This window comes from Lissotriton vulgaris, chromosome 2_1, assembly GCF_964263255.1.
Source record: "Lissotriton vulgaris chromosome 2_1, aLisVul1.2, whole genome shotgun sequence".
NCBI classification, from domain to species: Eukaryota; Metazoa; Chordata; class Amphibia; order Caudata; family Salamandridae; genus Lissotriton; species Lissotriton vulgaris.
The window spans coordinates 1,974,779,928-1,974,794,030 of record NC_141687.1 but is presented as its reverse complement, the minus strand read 5'-3'; the positions used below and the strand labels follow the sequence as shown (position 1 = coordinate 1,974,794,030).

At 44.9% G+C, this 14,103-nt stretch overlaps 1 protein-coding gene across 3 annotated transcripts in view; it reads left to right on the top strand.

The window, feature by feature from the left end:
• Positions 1-14,103, top strand: part of MAN2A2 (mannosidase alpha class 2A member 2) — a 668,437-nt gene that overhangs the window by 287,974 nt on the left and 366,360 nt on the right. The window lies entirely within an intron of this gene.

Here is a 14,103-nt window from a genome sequence, read left to right as displayed (position 1 = left end):
AGGATTACTCTTAAGTTTTGAGCTAATTTCAGAGTTTGCACATATACACTAAGATTCCCTGCAGTGCAGTGGAAATCTGCAACATTCCTATGTTTCTGGAGATGCACATATGTAAAATGTACACCTGCCTAAGGTGAACCAGGTGGGATATTCTTCACCTGGAAATCGGAGACAAATATGCATTTGCACATTTACTTTTTTCGCCAGGAACCAACATTTTGGTTCAGGATGGGATCCATTCCATCCAAATTTTCATCAAATTTGAACTTGTTCATCCCCATTCCCATATTGTTCTTACTACTGTCCTTATCAGGAGTAAATTTGTGACTGATGAAGGAGTCTGTTGATGCCCCCAAATTTGAGGTTGTGGGGGTACAATTCTGCCATTCTTAATTTTTGGAATCAAGACTGAGCGCTTACCTTCCAAAATTAACTTTTTGTGTCCCTAAGTTGAATGTTTAGTGATCAAAGTGCTTTAAGAATCACGTTGCATGTCAGGGCTCAGTTGGAAGATTGTGTAGGGCGGTCACAAGTGATGATATATTCTGTAGGTCTGTAAAGGAAATTGTTGTCTATGGCTCTTTCTAAGTTTCTCAATTAAACAAAACATCCTTCTGACCTTACTGTTTTCTTGTAGATTAGAAACAATCCTTTTTTAACAGTGTTGAGAAACATGCTGTTTTTCCACTCTGGAAAAACCTATTGTAATAAACTCATCAACTCTCCAAGTGATTATAGGTTTGTTAGACAGCATTCAGTCTCACAATGCTATACATATATTATTATTTCTACATGGATACCTATATTACTGGGAAGACATTATCCTCTTTGTAATTAAATGACACAACACTCCATAGGAAAAAAACATGTTTACACCTTTCCTTGGAAAAATAATGTTTTCAATGAAAAATTTCCTAGCTAACGTAACGGAAAGTTTCAATTCTATTAAGGACTCGGAGGCAAGGATTATGCCTTCTTTCTCCACTTTATTGCATAGCAGTGAAGACAACCACCAAAATACACAGGGAAGAGGAGTAAAACAAAAAACTACATAGCAACAGCCAATCACAAGTCCCAAATACAATGTCCAATAGGGGCCAAGGAAGCCCAACATAGTCGATCTACTGTGTTCGCTCCTCCTCTTTCTGAGCGCGTAGCCAAACTTCCCCTTACTCTTCAGGAATCTTGCTTGTGAGAATCCGAGCCTGGGGACAAGAAAATGGTAGAGAGAAAACATTCTTTACCAACAGAACTGAAAGCATACAGCATGCACAGATATAATACATAGATAAAACTCATAAAACTCATCTTACTTACTGTGTTACGGGGAGGGATCTCCTCCAGGAGCAGAACAACAGGGTTCCGGCGGCAAAGACAATTGAATGCCGCGCAACAGAATGCAGGTCAAAGGGTGTTCACCCACTGGAGATCCCTCAACCGGGACATGGCCCGAAAAAATGGCCGATCTAAAGGTATTGATAGACCTATAAGCCAAACCCTCCGAATGAGTGGCGAAAAATGAGATGATTACGTACTAAATGTATGTAGCCGAGGCATGTATAGAGTGAACGGATATAGCAGAACTGAGTGCGAGGGACAGTTGTGGGTGGGGGGCTTAGGGTTACTGTAAGAGTTTATATTGTTTTGTATATTTGGAAAACTGCATTCCTTTATTTTTCTCATTTATCCTTTAATGTATTACACGTTACGGGACAAGTAAATTCCTTGTGATTTAAATTGATGTACTACTGTGAAAGATAATGCGGATTAATAAAGATATTTAAAAAAAAAGCCAAACCCTCCGAGGCCAACTGGGACAAGAAGTTCACAACATGGACCATATCCGCGACCAAGGGATCAAAACCCCGTTGCACACACCAACGTGTCCTTCTGCCCCATGCAGACCGGTATCTTTTGAAAGTGCTGTCTGCCCACGCCTTAGAGATAAAGCTCTCAGCCTCTCGCGAAAGGCCAGGGGCTTCCCATCTACACCTGAAATCCGCCAAGCCATAAGTCTCAGAGAATTTGTGGACACTAGAGGATGCAGAGACCCGTCTGGAGCTGAGAGAAGGTTCTGAAAATGGGGGAGTAGGATTGGAAAATGCCAAGAAAGTTCCAGAAGAACTGGAAACCATACTTGAGACCTCCACAGGGGAGTGACGATGATCAAATCTGCCAACTGTCAACGGACCTGGGCAGACACCCTTGTTATCATCGCAAACGGTGGGAACGCGTAGCTCAGCTCTAGGCTCCAATCCTGGAGGAACGCATCCGTTGCCGCCACTAGGGGGTCTGGACGCCAACTGAAAAACTGGGGAACCTGGTAATTCAGTCTGGATGCAAACAGGTGCACTGAAAAAGAACCCCAAAGGGCGTTCAACCTCGCAAAAACTGAAGGATCCAGGCGCCAAAGACTGGAATCTTTGAAATGGCGGGAATGGAAATCGGCTTCCAGATTGTCCGGGCCCGGAAGGTATTCCGGCGTTGCAGACACCTGATGATCAAGGCAATACTGCCAAAAACTTGCCCCAAGTCCGAAATAGGCCTTCGAACTGGTCCCCCCTCAGGTGATTGACATAACGGACCGCTGAGACATTGTCCATTTTCAGGACTACAAATAACTGCACTGAATCTTTCGTCCAGCAACATACTGTGAATGACCCCACCAGAAGTTCCAAACAGTTTATGTGTAACTCTGTTCTTCGGGATACCACAACCCTCCCGTAGAAAGGTCTCTGCACCTGGCACCCCTGCCGAGCCTACTGGCGTCCGATTCTATGACCATATCTGGAGCGGAACCAAAAATTGCCCTTCCGTTCCAGGCCTCCATGTGGTCCAACCACCACTGGATCTCGGACCGGGCCTCGTCGGACTAGGGAACCTTGTGAGAATACGGATACCCTTTCCGTAGGAAAAAACCTTTCAGACGTTGCAAGGTTCTGTAATGGAGGGGCCCGGGAAGAGGGCTTGGATGGAGGCGGACAAAAGGCCTACCACCCGAGCCAGCTGCCGAAGGGAAATGAGCGGCTTTGCCAGAACCTGTCGCAGCTCGTGCCGAATCTTGGTTACTTTCCTGCCCAGAAGGATGAGTGTGGATTCGGTGGAGTCTATCACGAATACCAAGAATGTAATGACCTGAACAGGCTGTAACAGCGATTTCTTATCATTGATTACAAACTCCAGATCCTGGAGAAGTGATTCCACCATCGGAAGGTAATGCAAGAGACGCTGGGTGTAAGACCCCATCAAGAGAAGGTCATCTAGATAAAGATCATCTTGCCACCCCTGCCCCGCAGACACTCCACTGCTGACCTGAGCACCTTGGTGAAACACCAAAGGGCCGAAGAAAGGCCGAAGGGACGAGAGGTGATCTTGTAGGTACCGCCGTTCCACAGGAATTGTACGAATCTGCGGTGGGGAGGAAAAATCGGCACCTCCAAGTACGCGTCCTTGAGGTCCAGACGAAAAAATCCAGTCGAGAGGACAAAGTACATCTCAGAGGAGGTGGATCCCCTCCATCTTGAAATGGTGGTAAACCAGCCATTGATTGAACTCGCTTAGGTTTATCACCGGCCTCTTGCCACCGTCTGTCTTGTCGACCAAAAAGATGTTGCTCAAAAACCCTTCGGGATGTCGGGAAGTAAGGGTGATAGCGCCCTTCTTGAGAAGAGAACCAACCTCTTCGTCCACTAGGATGGTATCCTGTGCTGAAAATTTAATGGGCCGCAGGGGAAACCTCTGCACCAGGGTCCCTTCGAATTCTATATGAAAACCCCTGACTGTCTGCAGGACCCAAGCATCTCGAGTAACAGTTAACCACGCCTGAAAACACCCTGCCAACCGCCCTCCTATTTCTTGAGGGAAGAAGGGAGAACTCTCACCTGGGCAAGAAGTTGTGGTCCCTCCACGGTACCCTCTGCCTTTACCCCTTTTTCCTCAGGTGAGGTAAAAGTTGCCAAATCTGGACTGATCCTGGTATTGTCCGGAGCCCTTCTGATTGGTCTGGCGTTGCTGACGACCGGCCGAGCGGCCCCTTCCTCGGCCGGCCCCGCAAAAAACACAGGAAACACCTTCTTGATGGTCGACTGATCCTGGCCCAGAGAAGTGAAGCAGTTCACAAATTTGCCCAGCTCCTTAACAAAGGGCTCTCCAAACAGTCCACCCTGTGAGACTCGGCCTGCCTCAGAATCTGCCAGGTCCCCGAGCTTCGGATCGATTTTGATAAGAAGGGACCGGCGGCGTTCTGTGGCGAGGGCACAGTTAGCGTTGCCCATAAATATGATCACTCGTTGAGCCCAGCCGGACAAGGTCTCTGGAGAAATGATGGACCCTGACTCCTTAGCCTCCTCCACCATGTCGAGAATTTTCGTAATCGGGACCAGGGCGTCCAGGAATTTATCCTGGCAGGCCCTCCAGGGTCTATCTATGCCCTTCTTGGGGTCCTCTATAAACTTCTGGAGGAAAGTACCCAAACGGGGATCTATCTCGGGCGTAAGAGCTACCTTACCATCCAGGAAGGGGCGAGGACATTCCGGCCTTAGACAATTATGTGCCTTTTTTTCTAGTGGATGATGGATATGGGTGGCCACATAGGCCGCGACCTTATCGCCTGGTGACCACTCAGAGGATCTCGGGTGCACAATGGCATTTGAATCCAACATGTCCGAGGTATTCGGGGGATCCTGGGAGGTACCAGGGAGGGCCTGAGGGACTGGAACTGCCATGGTAGGTGCTGGATCTGGTACCGGTACCGGTACCGGGGCCGGGGCAGGAGGTACTGGGGCCAGGTACCCAAGGAAGGGGCACAGGACGACTGGTGATGAAAGCCTGTCTAAGGCGGTCAAAAGCGTCAATGTCCACCCCTGCCTCACAGGACCTTTTAGGTGGCGGGGAACCCATTGCATCCTGAGCTGTACTAATGGAAGTGACCTGGGTTAGGGGGGGGCAGTTTTTGGACAGTTGGGCAAAAGCCTGCTGAATTTGCCAGGAAAGCCTATCCTCTAACGGGGACATGGCCTGGTCCACTTCCTCCTCTTCATTGCAATCCTCGTAATACTCCATACCAGGAGGCTCTAAATTATAGAGAGGTAACTGCCGCAGGGCCCAACACCGAGGCCTCAATAGGTTGGTTGGCAACCTGAACGTTTTAAAAGCGGTAAAAACCACCAATTACCGGGTGCATGCCCGAGGAACTAAATGCTCGTACAGAAATTTCAGAATTACCCCCTTGGAGAAGGGTGAACTGGTCTGGGTGGAGTCCCTAGCTGCAGCGCTAATTAATACAAGACCTCTTATCACGAGGCGTTTACCCACCGCAGTGGAATACTGTCTCTCTCTCTCGTCAAAACTGACTGGGTGCTAGGGAGAGCTTAGAAAACCAGAGAGCAGCGAGGCGTTTTGTAAATATTTCTTCCTCGCCGCTTTACAACCTCCTGGCGTACAACCTCAGACCAGGGGCCTGCTGTTTAGACAGAGGCGCGACGTTTGAAACTCCCTGAAGAGAGTCTCAACGTCGCGCAACTCTCGCCAAAGCTCCCGCACCCTCTGGCGGCGGGAGGACGGGCGCCAACCAGCAACACAGCCGTGTAGGTACAGCCACGACCGTACCAGCGGCTTGCCTCCCCGCAGCGCAGCCCCTGCCGCGGGAGGAGCAAACACAGACACTGAGGGTCACAGAGAAAAACTAAAGCTTTACTGGGCGTAACGGGCCCAACCCGCGAAACAAACACCGGAGCGGTCACCGCCAAGAAGCCCACAAAAGCAACCCAAATAGAGTAGCGATGACAACAGGCAACCAATATAAGCAGTTTAAGGTGTAAAATAGAGCTGACAACAGCAAAACATTCCAAGCAGCAATATAAATATCACCAAGGAAACAATGCTAGCAGTGTAAATATCATCAAGGAAACCACGCTAATCGCAAATGCACAAAATCAGAGCACCAGACAGTTCAGGAAACTGAAGAGTACTTATCTTGCTGCGTAGCAGAGAAGAAAGAGGAGGCGAGAACACAGTAGATGGACTATGTTGGGCTTCCTTGGCCCCTATTGTACATTGTATTTGGGACTTGTGATTGGCTGTTGCCATGTAGTTTTTTGTTTGATTCCTCTTCCCTGTGTTTCATGGGAAGTGTAGTTTTTGGTGGTTGTCTTCGCTGCTATGCAATAAAGTGGAGAAAGAAGGCATAATCCTCGCCTCAAGTTATGACATAGAATTCAGATTTGGAGTCTGCCAGTTCTACTGATTATTTCTTATGTGAGAGCAGAATTCTCAGATGTCTCGCTAACAAGGTGTTATTTAGATTTCAAAAGAGTCCCAGTAAAAAATTGCTGCACAAAAAAATGAAAAAACGCTAAGTGCACTAAATTTTACAGACTTGTTTTGCAAACTGCCATTTGTAACCCATATAAGTTTGGTGCATATTACAAATCTGTTGGCAAACATGTAAGTAGCCATTGCCCATGCTCCATTATGTATACATCCGTCAGAAGTTCATTAATGTTGGCAACCATTTTAAAAGCAAAAAATACATTTTAATTGGCTGCAAGTTCTCAGTGTTCACAAACACCCCGTAGTTTGATTGCCTGAAAATATTCCGAGAGATTTGATCAATTACATTTTGAGATTAACTGGATTTCAGCATCAGGGTGTGCTATAGCCTCCTTAAACTTGACTCGCCTCCCAAAGAATGATTTTTTTCCACCACCTTACCCAGGGACTAGAGAGCATTTGCCTCACTAGACAGTCAATTAAGTTTGAGGGTGCCATCAAACGGTTAATCTTTGATTAACGCTAGTACCAACATCCACTTGAAAGTGCTACAATAAGGATGATCTTTTATTCCCCAAACTAATATCCATCTCTTTGAGACTAAAATATGTTTGTATGAAATCATGGAATATTTCGTTTTTAGACCAAGAAGCCAAACTGATTAATGTAGAGAGTTGAAGCTTCCATTCAAACTAAAAGTTAATGAAGTATCCAATTGAAAAAACATGCATCAGAGTTTTTTAATTCCTGGTACTCAAAGACTTAGGAAAGAAGTCAATTAAATCACACAAAGGAGCAGTAAAAATAGACCATCATGTGATAAGATTCAGCAATTGAGTCTATCCTAGATTGATCATTAAAATGAAGAAAAATAATAACTGAAGAATAGTATACACAGTGAACAGAAGAATACTTCCAACAGAATCAAAATGTTGTACTAGAATGTTAGAGGGAGCCACCACATAAATTGAACAAAACTAATTCAAGAACTTGTAGAGTTTGCAAAAAATAATGAAACAATTGGAAAAAGAACAGGGAAATGTACACTCACCACCACCAAACATTTACTGGTTGCCAAAAGTACATAAACATTTACAGAATCCTCCATTGAGAGCAGTAATATCTTCCAATGACTTTGTTTTGTGGGTTGTATCTTATTTTGTCTACTGTGTCCACCAGTATCTCCATTCATACCATCTTTGTTGAAAATCAAAACTCTGCTGTGATAACTACAATTAATTACTGTTAAACCAGGTAACATTCTGCTTACATATATTACATATTTTTTATCAAAGGTTTACTAATAACAGATTCTGTATTATGAGAACATTTCAAAATGAAATCTCAGATGTGCCTTAAAAAGGGAGATCCCAAATTTTTAGCTCGAAAAAATACATGAAAGGAAATATAGTCTGATCAGCTAAAAGTACGGAAAGTTTAAAAATTGTGCTGTTACTTTACGCAGCCAGCAGCCTCCTGGCATGCCTTGTGCTCACAGATGCATCACAGGCTCATTTCTTTTTTTACAGTGTTAGATTTGGGAGTCTCTAGTTGGCATAGGTAGGTACCTGTGATAAATAGGGACGCTTGCGTCTTGTCAGTGTAAGGGGGTACACTCCTAAAATAACCCCTGCTCGCCCCCTTGGTAGCTTGGCACTAGCAGACAGGCTTATCTCAGAGGCAGTGTGTAAAGCATTTGTGAACACATACAGTAACTCAGTGACAACACTACAGATGGACACTACACAAGTTTTATATTTAAAATAAGTATCTTTTATATAGATTTAACACAAGGCCACAAACGACAAAAATCCATAATACTGTACTTAAAATGGTAGAATTAGCTTAGTTCTCTTTAGATGTTCAAATGCGACGCTTTTAGTCAATCTACCTGAAAATGTGTAATGCAATACAACGAAAGTGTTGCAGGGCAGGTGATGCGTTGGTTCCTTACACGCAAGAACGGTGATGCGTCGGTTCCCTACTGCTGCGTAGGGGACAGCGATGCGTCGGTTCTTCTCTGCGGCGGCATCTGCTGCGACGTCGATCCTCTTCTCCGGCGATGTGAGGCGCTCTCGTGTTGTGCAGCGGCAGTTCAGCTCCCGCTTCTTGCTCGTGAGTCGCGCTTCCAGCTCCTTGCAATGCGCAGTTCCTCAAAAAAGTCCAGCACAACTGCAGGCACTTCAAAAACACTCTTGGGGAGCTGGTGGGTGAAGTCTGTTGTCCCTGAGACTTCAGCAGGAGGCAAGCTCGTTTCTCAAGTTGTTGAAAGTACACACAAAGTTTCTCTCTCCTTTCTTTGGCAGTCAGGCAACCACTGCAGGCCAATCCCCAAGCAGCACTTCAGCTCCAGCAAAGGTTTCTTCTTGTTGTCCAAAAGTGATCTAAAATTCTGGGGTTTGGGTCCCATCTGTTATACACAGTTTTTCTTTGTTTTCTGAAGGCAGAGAGGCCTTTGCCTAGTCCAAACCCATCTTGGTCAGTCCTGGAGCACTCTGTTTACATGACTCCTTTCCTTTCACAGTGTAGGGCAGAGACATCAGACGCACCACAGGAGGTGGAGCCAGCATTGTTGAGGGACGGCACAGCCCTATTCAGGTCCCAGGTGCAACTCCTCCCTCCCATCTAGATGCAGATCTCTCTATTCAGCACTGGGCTGACTCACCCTGTCTCCTGGAATCCCCCAGCCCCTGTCACTCAAACTCCAGATAAGGAATACAAAACCTAGCAGAGGCAGGCTTGGATAGTAGGACAAGAAAATACCTACTTTCTAAAAGTGGTATTTTCAAACGCAGAATGTTAAAACCAACTTCACTAAAAGATGTATTTTATCATTCTGAATTCAGGCACACTAAACTCAAATTTCTACCTAGTTCCCTGAATCTGTTAGGTTTATAAGATGTAATAATCTAACTTCCCATTCTGGCCTATGGGGAATAGGTAGCCTTGCAATAGTGAAAAACAAAAATGGCTGTAACATGCCACACACATCAGGGCTTGTCCTACCTTACACTTACAATGCACCCTGCCCTTGGGCCTACGATTAAGGTGCCTGATATGAAGAAAAGGGAAGGTTTAGGGACTTGCAAGTGGGGGCATGTGCCCATTCTACATGGCAGTACACAGGCTCTGCAATGACAGACCTGAGACACACTTTACAGGCTTCTTCTGTGGGTGGCACAACCAGTGCTGCAAGCCCACTAGCAGCATTTGATTTACAAGCCCTGGGCACACTCAGTGCTCTGTACTAGGGTCTGACAAGTAAACCAAACCAGCCAATTATGGAGTGACTAATCCATACATCAATTTACAGTAGGGAGACCATATGCACTTTGGGCACTTGACCACTGCTGATCGGTGCTAGAGTCCTAAAACCAACAAAAACAGGTGAAACAAAATACAGGAGGAAGGCAATAAGTTCGGGGATGACCCTGCAAAAAGGGCCAAGTCCAACATACAGCTAATACTGAGAGGATCTCTCAGTATTTCCAGGATGTTGCATATTTTAGTCTTTTTCTTCAAGTTGACTTTTTTGTTGCTCCAATTTATTTTTCTTGTTTTAATATTGTGTTTATGAAGCTTTTCCAAACAACTTACAGCATATAAATTCTAGTATATGATTTTGTACACTCCATTTGATGTCTTAGCATGTTTGAAGTTTTCCAACTTCTCTTTTAATCTTTGCTCACCATTTTCAATTTTACTAGGTTTTATAAAGGAAAGTTTAATTCTGATAAGGACGCACAGGTGAGGATTGTGTATTACTCTCTTTGTTTATTTTTCCTGCAGCCCGGTGCAAAGCATCAGACACTAAACAGTAAAACATTTGGAACTAAATTGAGCCAAAACACAAACATTGTGTCTAGTCAGAATATCCGGATCCTCCACATGTTTCATTCAAGAGAAGAACACCTCTTGACAGTAACTAGGAAATATGGTGTTCGAGGCATATGAGCTGTAGATCATATGCTTTGCATAGATCGCCATCTAGTGTTGGGTCCGGATGTTTGCACTTTGTTTTTCTTCGAAGAATTCTTTCCAGTCACGAGGTAGGTGACTCCTCCTTTCGGTGATAGTGCATATGGGCATCAACTCTATTGTTAGATTGTTTTTTCCGCCATCGGGTTCAGATGTGATTTTATGCGCTCTGTTTCGGCACCGTTTCTTTGGACCCCCTTCGTACAGCAATCCACTACCCTCGACAGTATTGTTATTGATTGTGTTCCCATTCTCCACGTGTCGTTTACGCTCTAAAACCTTTGATCGGAACATTCATGGAAAGCCGTTGGGCCTACCCACGCCCGGATCAGTACCAGCTGATGGAACAGACTCCGTTCAAGTTAAGCCCCGGGTGTCGCTCTAAGTTTCCGCGCACCGACTTGCACTAGGTGTGCAACATTTGCCTATCCCCAGAACACAATGAGCCTCCGTGATCGTCGGGCTCCATGTCACAAAATGTACCAACAAAGCGGCTCAGCGCCAGACTTCCTCAAAGACGAGTCCAAACAAGAAGAAATGCAAGTGCAGGAAGCTGAAATTGAAGAACAACACAACTCCGTGTCCGAAGCCGACTCTGATGCCAAAGACCTCATACCAGGACAACAGATCGTGAGTAAAGAGACTTCCTTCCCCTACCATCTCCTTTATAAAAGGCTTCGGTTCCTCCTCTGCCTTCAGGCCAAGGTTGACACTGAGAAATGGTTTTGAGCGCCCTGCCTTCGGGCTCAGCGCTGAAACATAAACAGCCTTCCGGCTCGGGCTCTACCCATGCCGGTGCCGACCCAAAACCTTTGGCGTCGAAGGCAAAACACCTTCTTATTTTCGTACGACTGTTGCATAAACCTAAACCTTCGGAGCCGAAACCTTCAGAGTCGAAACCTTTGGACTGAAACTCTTGGAGCTGAAATTGTTGACGCCAAAACCGACATCAAAAGAAAGCACTGCAACTAAAGAGCCTTGGACCGATAATCCACTGTAGGATCCGAAACAGAAGGAGATCATTACTAACCCAGAAATTGGACGTATTCATACCAAACTTCCAAAGAAACAGAAAATGGGCCTAGCAGAAGACTACCACATGCATCTGAAGAAGAGAAATGTGGACACTAACCCCCCTCTACCATATATCCCACCTTCTTCACTCACTGATCCAAATTTACTGATTACACCTACATATTCCCCTACACCACCATCACCTGACCCACAAGACACCATGTATGACGATGGGGACATGGACGAGTATGCACCACAAGATGCACCACAGGATCGTGATCCATGGGATCATTATAATGCCCCTCAACCAAATAATTACCCTGACCTATATCCATCAAGACCTTCGCCCCCAGAGGACACCATTGGGTAGATTGAGCTCCTTAATGGGGCCACGCAATATCATGGAGTAGAGCTTCATAAGTAATGTTTGGAGAAGTGTGGCTCAATGATTAGAGCGGCAGACCCTGATGCAGAGGTCTAGCCCGGGACCAGGGTTCAATTCCCACCTCGGCGGGTCTTGAGCTCAAAAATTCCACGGACCCGATAATTCTCGCCTCAGTGCCTATTCCAGTCATGGAGTCCCACTCTGCAACTCTGGGCAATAGCTTGCTTAATCTGCACAACGGCCCCCACAATGCTAAGGATGCCTGGCCTCCACCTTGGGGGTGCCCAGGACTGGACGCCTCACAGGGAAAGCCAGGATGGGCTCCACAGCGGTATTCGTACAAGCACCTTGAGACCCTTGCGGGTGAGTAGTGCGCTATACAAGTATCAGTTTACATTTACATTTACATTTACAATGTTTACACAGGGATTTTTTGTTAGAGACACTGAGTTCATCTCAAAGGGCTACACAAGCATTGCTAATGTTAAAGGCAATGCTCAGACACACTGAGGATATCTTTAGACCCTGGAAGAGCTTAAATCAGCACTCCCAGGGTAGAGAAAAAAATACAAAGCTGCACCTAATGATCCTGTGTATATCAAAGGCCAGTTACCCATAGACTCTTTAGTCTTTTCCAATGCTCGTAAGAGAGCGAACTCTCAAACAGGGGACACCCCCTCCTCCTGATAATGAGTCTAAATTATTAGATGCTTTTGGAAAAAGGATAGCCTCACAAGCAGCTAATAATTGGCACATTGCCAATGCCCTAGTATTGTTGGCAAAGTATGATAGAGCTAATTGTGTCGAACTGGAAAAGATCATTGAATATCTACCTGATGAACATAAGGCTATAGCCAGTGACCTCATTCTAGAAGGTAAATTAATAACTAATACCACTATCGGGTGTTTGTTAGATCAGGAAGATACAGCAGCTCGGTCAATAAACACTAGTGAACTACTCCGTAGACATGCTAAGCTAAGGATTTCAGAGTTAAAGCCTGAAGTGCAAGCCTCTAATCTTAATCAACCTTTTGATAAAGAACATCTATGTGGCCCAGCTGTCGATGTATCACTGGAAAAAATCGAAAAAAGATACTGAAGTTGCTAAGTTCTTGGGGGCCCAACAATCACCTAACAGGGGTTCCTTTCGTCGCTCCTTCTATAGGGTGGCTCCAAAAATGTATCTACAGAGACTCCCTCCTCCTCTTACAAGGGCAATAATCAATCGCCCTCTTTAAGAGGTTATTTTAGAGGAGGGTATAGAATAAACACCGGCAAGGGAAGAGGCCGAGGTAATTCAACACGCAACTCCCAAGCAAACAACAAGCAGTAACTTATTTACCATACCCCCGATCATTCCAACGCTGTCAGGGGACGCCTCTCACAATTTCTACCATTTGGAATACGATTACATCAGATAAATGGGTTCTACAAATTATCCAATCTGGTTATTGCCTGGAACTTACAAGCACTCCCCCGGATATTCCTCCAAATTCACACCTCTTGTCACAAGAACATCTCACCAGTTTAAATCAAGAGGTTCTTTCTTTGTTGCAAAAGGGTGCAATAGAGCCAGTCCCTTTACAATACAAAGGAACAGGAGTGTACTCCCTATACTTCCTAATTCCCAAAAAGGACATCTCTCTGAGGCCTATATTGGACCTCAGAGAACTAAACCTATGCATACAGTCAGACCATTTTCATATGGTAACATTCCAAAAAGTGCTTCCTCTCCTTCAGCAAGGAGACTTTCTATCAACTCTAGATTTAAAAGAGGCTTACTTTCATATTCCAATACACACTGCTACCCGCAAATACCTCAGGTTTGTGGTAGCAGGCCAACATTATCAATTCAAAATCCTTCCATTCGGAGTAACAACCGCTCCCAGGGTTTTCACATAATGCTTGGCAGTAGTCGCAGCCCATTTGAAAAGACGACATGTTTATGTCTTCCCATACTTAGACTCTCTTCAAAGAAGAGAGTTTCCCAAGAAACCAGAAAGGACTGGGTATCTAGACAATCACAAAAAACAAATTCCTTTCTGTGTTATTTAAATGCTTAGTGACCTACTGGTCCTCTATTTGGTATGTTAACCTGCTAGCTAAACAAACCAATTGTAATGGTACTTATTATTACACCACACTAGAAATAGTTTTCATTCTCTCCACATTTTATTTTCCATTGTTAAAAACATACATATAAAATTCATAACCGGATACTTCATATCCTCGATATACATTGGAGCATTCCCTAATCTAATACAAAATAAATCCTATTCTTATTCTTGCTCAAAAACATAAACACAGAATTAAAAACCAAAGATATTTGGCATATATTATTAAAACATCATAGAATATGTTACAACAATTAGTCCTTATGTCGACGCGTTTCGGTGCGTTGAGATCTTTACAGTACCTTCCTCAGGACAGACTTAGGTTTGAAGTGTTGTGTTTCT